This window comes from Fukomys damarensis, unplaced genomic scaffold (genome assembly GCF_012274545.1).
Source record: "Fukomys damarensis isolate Sample0158 unplaced genomic scaffold, DMR_v1.0_HiC HiC_scaffold_38, whole genome shotgun sequence".
Lineage (NCBI taxonomy): Eukaryota > Metazoa > Chordata > Mammalia > Rodentia > Bathyergidae > Fukomys > Fukomys damarensis.
In genome coordinates, this window is record NW_022900950.1 from 28,662,303 (window position 1) to 28,677,530 (window position 15,228).

General features: G+C 41.9%; 1 pseudogene; it reads left to right on the top strand.

Moving 5' to 3' along the window:
* Positions 1–7,931: 7,931 nt before the first annotated feature.
* LOC104850492 lies at positions 7,932–9,422 on the top strand (annotated as a pseudogene).
* Positions 9,423–15,228: the final 5,806 nt, after the last annotated feature.

A 15,228-nucleotide genomic window follows, 5' to 3' on the forward strand; every position in this document is an offset into this window, starting at 1 on the left:
CTGCTGTGACAGAAGGAGGAACACCCCATCTATCACCACCCCCATCAAATCCAGGTTTAGCCCCAACCTTTGCCCCTTTTCAGCTTGAAGCAGCTCCAAAGAAGAAACCTTTGCCCAATAAACATAAAACAAAAGCCTGGAATGTTAGATTTCCCTCACCTTAAGATGGCAGCTACACAAAAAGAATAGCCTTCCCCTTCCCATAAGGCGTTGCTTCTCACCACAAAATATGGCTTCTCCCACTAAAGGACAGCCTTCTTCTTCCCATCATGCCTCTTTTCCCACTGAGATAGTAACCTGATACTCACTACCTCTTGGTGACTAGTGATGACACAAGCCCCTCCTAGTAATGTCACAAGCTCCCCCAATCCCTAGCCACTACATCACTCAATCCCACCCCAGCTCCTATAAGCCCCACACCAGTCCTATAAGAGGGGCTTTTTGTCTCAGCCATATTGCTCTCTTTCCTTTCTTCAGAGGCAGCCTGGAAGATCCTCCCCACAATAAAGGCCTGTAATGGTCCTGGTCTGGTCTTGGTTTCCAGCTTTTTTACCTGATAGTAAGTATCTGTACCCTGTTGCAGGCAGCTTTAGTAAGGTGAAGTCTATTTCCTGATATTCTCCTGGGCGTAACCCACGTAACTTGACCCTCATCTCTCTCTTCCTACCTTGCTTGGTACTTATTTGAGCACACTCTGGACACTGCATGGTCACAGAGCAAACTGCATCATGGAGACTGAGAATAAAAAATTTGGGAAGAAAAGAGATCAGTCAGTTTTGTTTTTCACAGATGGGTAGTGGAGTAGAGCTGCTAAGCTAGTTCTCTTCCCAAGGTAGCGGGCATGATGATCTTTTTATCCTCCCTCTCCCACCATCTTTGAGAATTGAGGGTGGTTCCACTTTCTGTAGCTTGATTTTCTTTTTTCTGGGGTGTAAGTGGGGTCCTTTGGCAAAACCAGTGGTACAATACAGTCAGGGTTTTGATAGTCTCCACAGTGTCTTGGGCAGCTTTGTGGGCTGCTCAGTTGGCCAGTTGATTCCCCTCTGTTTCAGATGACTCACCTTTTCAGTGTCCTCTGCATGGCATCGCTGTCACTTCAAGGGGGAACAAACAGTTTCCAATAAACATAGGATTTCTTCTCTATTTTTGATCTCTTTTCCAGCTGATGCCAAAAGTCCCCATTTTTTGTACAGCCTGGCATGAACATAAATGGTGGCAAATGCATACCTGCTGTCCATGCAGATGCTGATTTTCTTTCCTCATCCCTATCACAAGGGTTGTGGGAGGGCTATCCACTCTGCCTTTTGAGCAGAGGTTCCTGCAGGGAGGGCTTGGGCCCAGACGATTTCCTGTTGGGTAGTGACTACTGCTTCAGCCTTATGGACCCCTTGTTTCACAAAGCTGTTTCCATCTGAGAACAGGGTATAGGGCCAGCAGGCTTGGGTGAGATCAAGAAAGTTCTGGTGGTCATGGATCACTTCTTCTGGGCTGTCATCTGGTAACAGTGTGTCTGGATTTATAGCCTGAGTGGAGCAGAAGGAGAATCTGGTCTGATGGAGAAGGAGGCTTTAGTACTGGGTGATACAGATTTGACATCCAATGGCCCATGGTCTCTCGGAACAAGATCTCCATGGCATATGGGGCAGCAGTTCTTTGTACTGGCCCAGTGTCAACTTATCAGCTTCTCACACCAAGATAGCTGTAGCAGCCATTGCTCTTGAGCAGGAAGGCCACCCAGAGGCCAGAGTGTCCAGTCTCTGACAAATTGGCCATTGGCCTTTCACAGGGGCCTAAGTTTTGGGTGAATACCTCATTTGTGAAAATTCTGAATGGTTTAGTTACTTCTGGTAATTCCAAAGCCAGAGCTGTAAGCCTCTTTTCAACCTTGGAATGCCTCTTGTTCTTCCTCAGACCATTTTAATGATTTGCCCCCTTCACTGGCTGAGTATGAGTGCCGGGCAATATCTGTGAATCTTGATATTCACAGATGACAATATTCTGCAGCCCCAAAGAACTCACACTACCTGTTTCTTCATGGTTGGAACAGTTATCTGCAGGATTGCTTGCTTAGGGCCAAGGAGAGGCTACACTTACTTTTGCATATTTTATAGCCTAGATAGGCCACTTTTTCCTGGCATAACTGGGCCTTCTCTGCTGAAACTCAGTACCCCAATTTCTGCAGGGTCCCAGGCAGGTCTCTTGTCCCAGCCATACAATCCTGGGGGTTCTTGGCTGCAAGAAGCATATCATCAACATATTGATGAACAGACAACTCAGGATGGTTCACTCGGAACTTGGTTAAGTCTCATTGGAGTGTCTCTCCAAAAGAGTGGGAGAGTTTTCGAATCCCTTGGGTCCATGTGAGTTGACCCATCTCCCCTGTCAGGGGATCTGTCCATTCAAAAACAGATTGGCTGACTCATGGTGGCCAGTAGGATGCTGAAGAAAGCATCTTTCAGGTCCAATACAGTGTAGACCTGAAGCTCTGGAGACAACAGGCTCAACAGGATATAAGGATTTGACATTGTAGGATGGATAGTCTCTACCTGCTTATTTACCTCTTTCAAGTCATTCACTGGCTGGTAATTCTGGTTTTCAGGTTTATGGACTGGCAAGAATGGAATGTTCCACAGGGACCTGGAGGGAGTCAATATACCTGCCTCCCAGAGTCTCTGCATGTGAGGAGAAATTCTGAGTCTGGCCTTCTGGATCATGGGGTATTGTCACACTCTGATCAGGATGGCTGTTCCCAGAAGAGTTATCACTATTGGGAGTGATGAGCTACCAACCCAGATACCCTGTTATTCAGATTGTAGCTGTTGCAAAAGAGAATGAGGAGGGGTACCTCCTCTGTGTCAGGAAACATCAGATACTCTTTAGCCAAGGCAGTGGTCAATACCAACTTTGGGATGGAGGCTAGGCCCAAGTGAGGTCCAGGAAGAGCAAAGGAAATGGTAGCCCTTGGCTTCTGGAGCACATCATGCCCTAGCAAGGGGCACTTGGGGACTATCAGGAAGCAATTCATAACTTGTTTATGCCCCAAGTCCACAATCTTTTCAACAGTCATTGGATAGTTCTTATTTTCCCTTGTGGCCCCTTGGAAAATGGCACCCTGACCTGAAAGAGGCCCAGATAAACCTCTCTTAGAACTGAAATTTTATCTCCTATGTCTATTAGGAACCAATTTGAACAGCCCCCTACCACTGCAGTGACCATGGTCTCCTGAGGGCCAAAGACAAAGAAGCCCTGGCCCCATCAATCTTTCCTTTCTCCCTTGGCAGGGAGAACTAGCAGTCTTTTTCCTTTTTCTACCTTCACAATGTACATTCACACTTTCAATGTCCAACCTGTTTGCACCTAGCACACTGATCCCATAACCAGGGTTGCATCCTCTCTGCCCCTTCTTCCTGGATATCTCACTCCCCTGGCTGACTCCTTGTGACTTCAGCTAAAATCCTTGCCTGCCTGAAATTTCAGCCTGCCTTCTTGATACTAGCCCAGCTTGTTTCTGTTTTTCTGAGTCTCAATTATTATAAACCTTCTGAGCTATTTCCAGCAACTGGCAAGTATTCATTCTTACAAACCCTTCTAGTTTTTATAATTTCCCCCTACTATCCGGAGTGGACTGTCAGTCAAAAGCCAAATTCATCACCTGTGGATTTTCAGAGGCCAATGCATTGAGAGGAGCATACACCCGGAAAGCCTCCAGGAGTCGCTCAAGGAATGTTTGTGGAGTCTCATTTGGCCTCTGAATTACCCCAGTGGTCTTAGACAAATTAATAGGCTTCTGAGCCACCACTCAGTGTACATCCATTAGAGTCTGGTAGTTCTTTTTCAAAGCCTCCCTTCCCTCTTCTGTATTTGCCCTCCACTCGGGTCCAGTGGAAGGAAAAACCTGGTTAGTCCTTGCCCAGTGGGTCTCCTCTGATTCCCCACCTGGAACCAGAGACTCTCAAGCAGCTGCCCTGATCTGTTCACCCCCACTTCAGTAAATAGTATTGTCAGTAATTGCTGACTGTCATCCCAGTTAGGTTGTTGGGTTTGGAGTCCCTTATATGTGGCAAGGGTTGTAGTCAACCTCTACTTATAAATAAGGAATCAGGGCAAGCTGGGGAACAGAGCAGGCTGAAAACCAGGGCCTCAATATTCCTTCAGGTAACCACAGTAATGGTGATAATGCCACTCCTCAAGACAAATGAATTTCCAAAAAGCCTTATCCCTTAATGGCCCTAGGGGGCTGGAAGACAGAGTTCCCTAAGGAGGGAAGCCTCTCATGGCAAGACCAGTGGAAGGCAGAAATCAGATTAAGGTCAGAGGTAGGTGACTGAAACCTATAGGATTTGAGGGCCCAACCTAACTACAGCCTAGAGTTAACAAGAAAACAAAGGTAAAGCTTTAGGAGAGGTCCTCTCATAAAATCTTTATGGTATGAAACAAAGTGTGGGGGGGCATTTTCCAAGAGGGAAAACAGGCAAATGACAAAAAAGAAAGGCATGTTGGGAATAAGAAGCCTGTCCTTTGGTGGGAGAAGCCATATTTTAACATGGAGGCTGCTATTCCATGTGGCAGCCATTTTAAGGCACAGAGCATTCATGGGAAGGAGGAGGCTGCTATTTTACGTAGCACCTGTCTTAAGGCAAGGGAAATCTAACATTTCAAGCTTTTGTTTTATGGTTGTTGGGCAAAGGTCTCTTCTTCTGGAGCAGCTTCAAGCTGACAAAGGGGTGAAGTTTGGGGCTAAACCTGGATCTGGTGGGGGCAGTGGTAGGTGGGTGCTTCTTCCCTCTGCCACAGTGGCCAATACCCTGCCATGATGAGTTCCATGACTGTCTGGTTGGTAAATGCCCTTGTGTGTTCCTGCAAGAAATTTTGAAAACAGCAAAACAGACAGGGACCTATCATGATTAAAAGATATATATAAGCCAGTGGGCCCAACAAGGGAAATAGTCAAGGCATAATCTGGGGAAGCCAGAAATAGCTTTGATCTATTCCCCTAGAAATGCATCATTTCCTTCACTCTTTGATGCACTACTATAATTCCTTAACCTTTGCTTTAACAATCCCTGACTGGTTAACAAAATAACATCATTCTTCATCTAGCACCTGGCATGTTCCCTCTTGGGCCACTGTCAGTATGTTGAGGACCCTTCTCTTTTGTAACATGACTTCTGCTAGAGAATTTATTTGACTTTTTACTGTATTTAAGGACTGGCTTATTTTATCCATGTTTTCTGAAATCTGTATGGATAGGGTCTGATAGAAATATGTGGATGTTATAGAAATGCCCGCTATTCCACTGCCATCCCAGTGAGGACCCCCACTCCCATTAGGAAGGGGACTAGAAGGCAAGCTGCCATTTTTCTGATTGTGTTCTGTGGGAGAAATTGTTTAGACATCTGGGCTTCTGCATAAATGGTCATGGGAAGGCTAAAGAAGTATTTGTAACAGAAAATGTCAGACTGAGGCATCAGAATGCCTCTTGATTACATATGAAGTATAGGCTGTTGGATATGCAGGCTGGGTGTTGTTCTGAGATAGAGAGGGAGCAAGCAAGGCAAGTGATGTTATCATTTTGTCCTGTGCATGTCAGGTTAGTGTTTTTTGTAGGGAATGGGAGACCTGTAGTGAAGGGTCCCCGAACTGTGGGTAAATTGCCAGTATTTGAGACAGATAGGTTAAAATCTAGTGGGACAGGAATTGGAGTGAACAATCTGCGTTAAATGGACATACACATCCAACAGTCAGAGATATTGACAGGGAGCTAGTGGAGGGTGGTACTAAATAGGAGTTGTAGCCTTTATTGAGACTGGGTTATCTGATTTATCATTTGGAGATCTATCGCTTTATAGGGAGATGGAGTGGTGGGCCTCAAAAGTCTATCACTAGTGCCAGTTCATTGACTGCCTCTTTTCATTATTCTTTTCTGCTGGGGGTTTAAGACCAAGTTAAAGTGAGACCTGTGTTAATCAATATGAACATCTTGCTATCTGTCAAGGTCAGTTAAGTCTCTTTAGGCATTATTTTGGAACCATGAATACAGCCTCTCAGCTCCTGTCAGTGTCAGCCATTAGGATGGGTCACAGGCCTTATTTGACCGAGTTGCTTTCAGTGAAAGAGTGGGAGATTTTTTCTCTTGGTGACCCTCCTTTGGCACATGGTACATTTGTCCTCTGTTGTCCAGCAATCTCCCTGCTAAGGAGGTTGGGTGACTTACCAAAGATGTAAGGTGTTGTAGAAAAGGTTTCTTCATACCTTGGATCTTTGATGACCTTGGAGGTCCAGGGCCAAATATTGGCGGTCTTCTTAGCCCAGCTACCTTTTAGTGTTGGTCTCTGCACTTTAGTGGTTGAACACCCAGAAGAGAATATCAGTGACATCAGTAGTACCTTAGGATCAGTGAGCTTAACTATCATAACTTTATCTGGATAGCAAGCACTCTGGAACCTAAAATATAGTTAGAGTACTGTTATTTTTGTCAATCTTGGTTGTTCTAGTAGTTTATCTCCTGTAGCATACTGACAGAAAAACTCTGAAGCAGGAGCCACACATAATAATAATATTTTGGCATGACAATCATGATGACATTGTCTTTACAACAAACTTAGATGTGTATCTTAGTATAAAATAGCCATAGTTAAATATATTTATTCCCCTCTAAAAACACATAAAAACAAAACAAAACAAAACAAAAAAGCAGGAAACTCTTACATAATTATTACCTTTTGATAGGATGCCATCTAAGGAAAATGTATGGGCTTACAAATGTACCTGTAATCATGAGTAGGTGGAGCAGAAGAGAAGGTTGAATACCTGGATCAAAAGGTTACTGTTATAAACAATATGTTGGAAGACCTGTATAGTCAGAAAACATGAACACATTTTGTACACCAGAAAAGTAGTAATAATAGTTATTACAATTATATGAAACTTTGTCCTGTAATCTATCTTGGTACTAAAAAGATCTTTTTTAATAGCACCTTTTTTTTCCCACAGAAAATATATTTTGAAGATGATGAATACATCACAATAACATTTAAACTGCACCCCCCTGGGAGGATCCTGACTGACAATAGAATTCAGACAGACTAAGTGCCCCAACTGGGCATGGGGTTGATCAGGCCCCCATGTCACACATTAGAGTGGACAATCCAGAACCAGAGGTGACTAAGGAGAGTGCCCCAGAGGCTCACCTCTGATGGCTGTTTATCACCCGAACAATGTGTCCTTGGCCCTTTGGGGTTCAGTGACCTCCACTCAGTGGACAGAGCCCCCCGCAAATTCCAGAGAGACTTGCATAAATCTCCAAGGGTGCACATTCTCTTCACAGTTTTTGGGGAAGTTTGCCATCCCCATCTGTGGGGTTATGACTGGCTCTAAGGAAAGATTTCCCCCACTGTAGTAACACTTGTTTTATTTTTATTTTTGTCAGATTCAGAGTCACCCAGGCTTATTCATTTATGAATTCATTCACTATTTTAGCCAAGAAATATTACTTATTCTTTGCTAAGCAGAGACCCAGGCCCTGGCAATATAAGAGTATAAAATAAGCATAAGGTCTTTGCTTTCATGAAGCTTACATTTTAATGGGAAGCTGGTTACAAACATGAGGTAAATTTAAAAGAAAATGTTAGTAGTGAGGGTTAAGATTTAAAATAGGTTCTATGATTGTGACTAACTGGACAGTCATTAAGGCCTTTCCCAGGAAAGATAGTGACATGCAGGTATAACTGGGAAGAATGAATATAATTCCTGGCAACAGAATCAGCACATTAAACAATAAAGACCAACATCTAAAGACTTAATATTCAGAGTGGTGGGGTGAGGCGGGGTGCTGATGGGGCAATCACAGGATGTGACCAATGTGACCAGCTGGCTGCCAAGGCAGGCTGGGCCCTCATGATGATGGCAGGTGCCCTGAGCGCTGGGCCCAGCAGTACAGCCAGGATGGCACTTGCCGCTGGGACCGGCCACACCAGGAGTAGCTGCAACAGTGCCAGGAGTAGAGTTTGGTAAAATGACCCAGGGGAAGAAGAAGAAACAGACGTGAACTGCAGTATCATGCTGGCCAAGACGATCACCATTAATGACAGAGGCATGCCTCAAGGAATAGGTTCTCCTAGTGTTTAATCATGCAGTTATCATCATCTTTTTGGAGTTTTTTGCTTGGGACTATTGACAGCACCCACCTTTTTGGTATTACATGAAACCTTCCGAAAACATACATTTTTGATGAATGGCTTAATTCAAGGATTAAAGGGTTTGTTGTCATTCCTCAGTGTCCCACTTATTGGTGCTCTTTCTGATGTTTGGGGCCAAAAATCTTTCTTGCTGCTAACAGTATTTTTCACATGTGCCCCAGTTCCTTTAATGAAGATCAGCCCATGTTACTTTCTCTGTGGTATTTGCATATGTAGCAGATATAACAGAAGAGCATGAAAGAAGTATGGATTATGGATTGGTTTCAGCAACATTTGCTGCAAGTCTAATCACCAGCCTTGCAATTGGAGCTTACCTTGGATGAGTGTATGGAGACAGCTTAGCGGTGGTCCTAGCTACAGCAATAACTTTGCTATATATTTGTTTTATTCTTGTTGCTGTGCCTGAGTCACTGCCTGAAAAGATACGACCAGCATTGTGGGGAGCGCCCATTTCCTGGGAACAAGCTGACCCTTTTGCATCCTTAAAAAAAGTGGGCCAAGATTCGATAGTTCTGCTCATCTGCATTACGGTGTTTCTCTCCTACCTGCCAGAGGTAGGTCAATATTCCAGCTTTTTTTTATACCTCTGACAGATCATGAAATTTTCACCAGAAATTGTCGTGGCATTCTTTCCATTGTCGCACAGACCGTAGTCCTGAGTTTACTTGTGAGGTCAACTGGAAATAAGAACAGCATTTTACTGGGTGTGGGATTTCAAGTATTACAGCTGGTGTGGTATGGATTTGGTTAGGAACCTTGGAGGGTGTGGGCTGCTGGGGCCGTAGCAGCCATGTCTAGCATTACCTTTCCAGCTGTTAGTGCACTGGTTTCACGAACTGCTGATGCTGACCAACAGGGTGTTGTTCAAGGAATGACAACAGGAACTCGAGGACCGTGCAATGGCTTGGGGCCGGCCCTCTGTGCATTCATTTTCTACATATTCCACGTGGAACTTAACTACCAATATCAGGAGCAGACTTGGGGACAAACACAAGCCCTCAGCACCACTTTGAACAGAATTCTATCGTCCCTGGGCCTCCCTTCCTTTTTGGAGCCTGTTCGGTACCGCCGGCTCTGCTTGTTGCCTTGTTTATTCCGGAACATGCCAGTTTAAGCTTACGGTCCAGTAGTTGGGGAAAGCACTGTGGTGGTCACAGCCATCCTCATAGTGCACAAGCACCGGGAGAGGCCAAAGAACCTTTCCTCCAGGATACAAATGTGTGATGACTGAAATCAGGAAGATTTTTCTATCTTCTCCCAGGTCTTAGCTTTCACCTGTAGCTCTGGATGTGTATTCCATTTCCATGTACGGTGTACTTTAAGGATTATCTCAAGAAATGTATCAGCATGAACTCCGTGGGAACTAAAGAAAGAACTGACAGAACTGGACAGTTCTCCAAAGATGTTACAATTTCTTTTGAAAAGAAACCTTTTGTTTATTAGCACGAGTTTTTTGCCACTAAAGTGTTTTATTACACATCCTTTAATTAAAAGCTATATGTGTAACTTCCTAGATATTAGCATATATTTCTCTGCTGCCATTTCTTTATGGCATCGAGCTTTAACTCTATGCTCTCAGTGAGACAATAGATATGATGATTGTGGACATGTTCATTTTTAACATTGTAAAATCCTGAGTCCAATTTTTAATATTGTAAAATCTTGGGTCAAATAATTCAAAGCCTTAATGCAGATGCACTAAAATAAATGGTAAAGGAATTGTTAGCATTAAAAAACAAAAAAATTAAGAAAATTGTACTAAATCTGAATCATGCTTCAAGCTTCCTTGCAGTAATTTTATTTTAGACATACTACTGTTTTGGAAGTGAGAAAATATCAGCCATTTAGAGTTGAAATTAGGATGGTGAGAGCCTATAAATGCATGCAGGCTCAAATTTTCCTTTTTTTTTTTTTTTTTTTTTTTTTTTTTTTTTTTTTTTTTTTTTGGTACCAGAGACCGAACTCGAGTCCTTGCGCTTGTGAGGCAGGCCACTGAACCGCTGAGCTAAATCCCCGGCCCTGTACCACTCTTTTTGTTTGCGTAATCATCAGAACCACAACACTTGAATACATAATCTCAAAACTATATCAGTAAAGCTGGTAGCCTTGAAAATATCAGTGTGATATCTATATGTAGATAAATGTATACAGTGGCCTTTCAGGGCTGTCACAGTAACACTTCATTTACAGAGCTAATGTTTGTCCTAAAATTTCAGGACCCTAGAAGAAAGCTTTATACAATAATTGTTGTGAATTTCTCTAAAGTGTATATTTTTATGTCCAGTTATATTATTTTAAAAAAGTGTTACTTTGTAAAAAATGTACATAAAGTTTATTGTATAGTTTACACTGTTTTCATCTTGTGTGTGGTTATTGCCTAATGCTTTTTAAACTTGGAATACTCACTGGTTAAATAAGGACATAAAAATGTAAATATTGGTCATAAAATTAAATATGTTAATGATTTTTATAAAAAAATTAAAGACTTAATATTCAGACAATATAGTGGAAGGTTCACACTCAGTAACCAGACTTGGGTATTTGAACCCCAGCTCTACCATCGGGATTTAAATTAAAGGAACAAGTTCCTCAACTTCTATAAGGGTTTTGTAATCATTTTTCTTCCCACTGGTGTATTACGGATAATAATAGTTCATAATTCATAGAGATGCTACAAGGTTTTGAGAAGTTAGAATATGTTAGATAGGTGCCTCATACAAAGCAAGTGCTACATTGGAGAGAGTAATTAGAATTAATATTGCTGAGTATAAACACTCACATTCATAGATGATTTAGTCACAATAATGAAAAAGACAGAAGCACTCTAAAGGTCCACAAATGGATGGATGGATAAAGAAATGCCTTGGAATATTACTCTGCCTTTAAGAAGAAGGAAAATCCTGCGCATGCCACAACATGGATGAACCTTACCAACACTATGCTGTTTGAAGTAAGCCAGTTATAAATAGTCAAATACTGTATAATTATACTAATATGAGGTGTGCACAGTAATCAAAACTCATAGAAACAGAAAGTAGAATGCTGTATGCTAGAGGCTAGGGAAGGAGGAAATGGAAATTTGTTTAATAAGTAAAAAGTTTTAGTTTCATAAGATGAGTCTTGGATATTCATAGCATAGCAATGTAAATGTACTTAATACTGCTTAATGCATAATGAAAATGATTAGGATATTAAATTTTATGTGTATTTTACCATTTTGTTGATTTGAAAGTGCTAAAGATAAAGTGATATGAGACAAGGATCAGAGTAGAACCAGAGCATCAGCTACACAGTAAGAAATGTTACTGGGACAAGTGAGGCTACACATCCCAAATCTTCCTGTTCATATTTTAGTCTGCATGATGGGTACCCTGGAGGGGTCAGTTCACAGCCCACGTGCATAGCCATGATCATCCTGGATGTAATTCTTGTGCAAGGCTACTTTTCCCTCCCACTTTCCTGATGTGTTACTCCAGGTTCTTGTTGCAAACAATAGAAAGTAGTAGGAGAGAAGTTTATTTAAGCTACAAGACAGGTTTGTGTGGGAGACTCAAGGCCAAATTTCCAGGAAAGTGTCACTTGTGCTATGGCATGGATCAGCTGAGGAAACTATGTTACTGATGTCACCAAGCTTTAAATGCTACCATGCAGTACACAGATGCAGTGTTGGTTGCTCTGGCAATCAGCACCAGAGTCATGTGTGAGGAAGGATACATTGCTACCCGCAAAAGCTGCCTGCCTAGTTGCCAATTATACCCACAAAGGTAAATTCCAGACAGCATTTCCTGTTTCAGTTTTCCAGTATATATGGAAATTTCACAAAGGTGAATATGGCTTATAGTGTTGTTACTTTCATGAGCACTAGTTGATAAACACATGGGCAGAATAAAGTTTTCTAGATTTATATCTTGGGGGAATAGAATTCATAAATCTAGAAATTTTTTAAAATAGCAAGGTCAAAATTGCAGAGCAGCCAGAACCTTGACAAAAGCCCTCTCCACTCCACTCCTTGGCTTTTCAACAACAGCATACAGTGGTCCCTCTGTATCCATCGGGAAAATACCCTGAGACTCCTAGTGGATGCTGAAACCAGACAGTACCAAAACCCTATGTTTTTCCTATATATCTATATCTATGATGCAGTTTAATTTATACTGAAATTATTGTATGAGATTAACAACCTCAATAAAATATCACAATTATAACAACATACTGCAATAAAAATTGAGTGTAGCCTCTTGAACTATAGTGTTCTATCTTCTGACGATGTGAGATGAAGTGACTGAGTAGGCACTGGGACACAGCATTCAGGCCACTCTGTGTCACTTCAACACAAGCACTCTGACACTGCAATAGTCCATCTGATAAGCAAGACACCTCCTCCTAATCAACTAAAAAGTGGGTAGCACAGACAAAGGAATGATTTGTGTGTTAGGTATGTTGGAGTGAGAAGATGTGTCATTTTATTGTACTACTGAGAAAGACATGCATTTTGAAACTTAAGGATTATTTCTTTCTGCAATTTTAACCGAATATTTTCAGAGGTCAATTGGCCAGAGAAACTGAAATCATGGATAGTAAAACCTTGGACATACATGCAGTTCTACAAGTAAACCTAACAACTATGACCACATTTAGAAAAACGACAAAAAGCCTCCACCACTGTCTTAAATGAAAAACTTGAGATAAAAATATCGACAATCCTTAAATAAATCTATAAATTCATGGAGATGTGATCTAATGGGTTTACATTTAGACAGGTTCAGTTTGAAAGCTAAAGGGAAATTCAAATCCAGAGTTCAGGAGTTGATCTGGTTTGGATTCAAGGGATGACAAGTGATTTGCACGTTAGATTTAGGGTTACTTGTACACGTCAAGGATTCAACCCTGGGTGATATGTAAGACAGTGATAAAAGAAAAGGAGCAAAAACAGATAGATGAGGAGCCACCAAAAATTAGAAGAACCAGAATAGCGATCCCTATAGAAGAGAGTTTCTAAGAGCATCACAGGTGCAGACTGAGAAGAAAAGCATCTCGGATTTGGCAGACAGGTCACTGGTCATGTTCAGAACATAGCTTCAGCTGAATCATGAGAGTAGCAGCAGAATTCAGGGAATTGAGCTGTGCAGAGCCAGGACAGCAAGATAGGAGGCAGCAAGTCTATGCAAGCACGGCTGAAGTTCATCTCTAAAGAAAGGAGGAGAGGGCAACCTAGTCTGTTCTCCATTGCTGAAACAATGCCACTGATTGGGTAAAGTGTGAAGAGGAGGAGCTTACTTTGTCTCATGGGTCTGATCCAAGGCTGAGGGGCTGCATGTGGTGATGACCTTGTTGATAGAACCTTGATGTGGCATAAGGCATCATGTGAAACCTACCCAAACTGGCTTTTATAGCAGACTCACTCTGGAGATAACCCACAAACCCACTAATCTGTGAATTACATGACTGAGTTCATCCATCCATGAAGGCAGAGCCCTCACATATTAAAGGTCCCATCTCTTAATATCTCATAACACAGATTAAATTTCAATGAGTTTAAGCTGTCAAACTGATTGTGTGTGTGTGTGTGTGTGTGTGTGTGTGTGTGTGTGTGTGCACAAAAGGAGAACTGGTAAAACAGGACAATTGATGTCCAGCCCCAACATGTGCACACACTTGGAGAGCAACACACCATGAGCCCCACATAAAAGTTTACCATGGAGGTTCTCAGTTCATACATATGCTTAGTTTTCTATTAATCTTTCTGCTTCATTGAATTTACCTGAGCATGAAAATTATAAAATCAGTTTCAATAAAAAGTTTTGAAAATGGATACTTAAGCACAGGTGACAATTAGGCAATGCAAACAAATGAAAACAAATTTGCATCAGTCATTCTGGATGTTTTTCCAGGATTAGTTACAAGTCATTTCCTGTGGTTCTGAGAAAAGTTACCCTGAGGCAGAGAACAACTTTTTTCTTACATATTATGTGCCCAGTTTTGTACTCTGTCCAATTAAGTATTCCAAGTATCCTTGATTGGACACCTATGCCTCTTCTGTTTTCTATAAGCAATGAGAAGAGGACAGGTAGATTGAATTGTTGATGCATATTTAACAATGCCAACAAAACCAGCAGTACCTTGAGGTAATGAGCTGCCAATCCTCATTTAAGTCTTACAGCTACTCGAGCCCCCAGGGTTAGCTGTCTTAATGTGCATATAGAGGGACTTCCCTTACTAAAAAGTTCTTTAAAGCTCTGCAATATTAAAACATTTATTAACATAAAAAGAGAGCTTTTAGGCATCCAGACAGATAACAAAGTGATCAACAATGCTGATCTTCCTCACTAAATGCTATCACATATAGAACAATGAAATATGTTTGCAGCAACAACACCAACAGTGAGTATGAAATGTGAGCAGACACAGGACAGGGCAGCATGATGTACATGCAGCCAGACACCACTGACTCCTTGAACAAGCTGCAGAGTCCAAGGGCTAAGTCAGACTCGGCTGTGCCTCCAGAGTGCCTCTTTTCTGTAGTTCCACTTTAGAGAAATGACTGAAGATATGGGGCAACATTCTGAATTTCTAAGCCTTTGCATCCACATCTGGACATATGGACAATCAGGTACACATCACAGGTTGTTATAGGGATTAGAACCAATGACACAGACATTAGATTTCATCAATGCTTTACACTGATAATGATGGTGTCTTTATTAATAATGGTGTGTGTTCCACTCACTGAAGTTCACAATTGCAGGCTGGATTCCAGCTGATTTCAGCATCGTCATCCAGTGTGTGACTTTCTACCCTGTGCTCTTCTTCTTCTCCATTCTGATGTGTCTAATAGGAGTTCCAAGCTCCTAGGAATCCACTGATATGCATACCTCTCTTCTAGAAGGGAACAATTTGAAGTTCAAGTCATTTAAGACTGGTCTTAAGCATTAGTTTTCTGAGTATCTTTTGTTCCTTTCACTATGCTTCCTCAAACAATTAATGTGTTAGTCAGTGTCCTCCAGAGAAAAAGAACCAATAGGACAGGGGC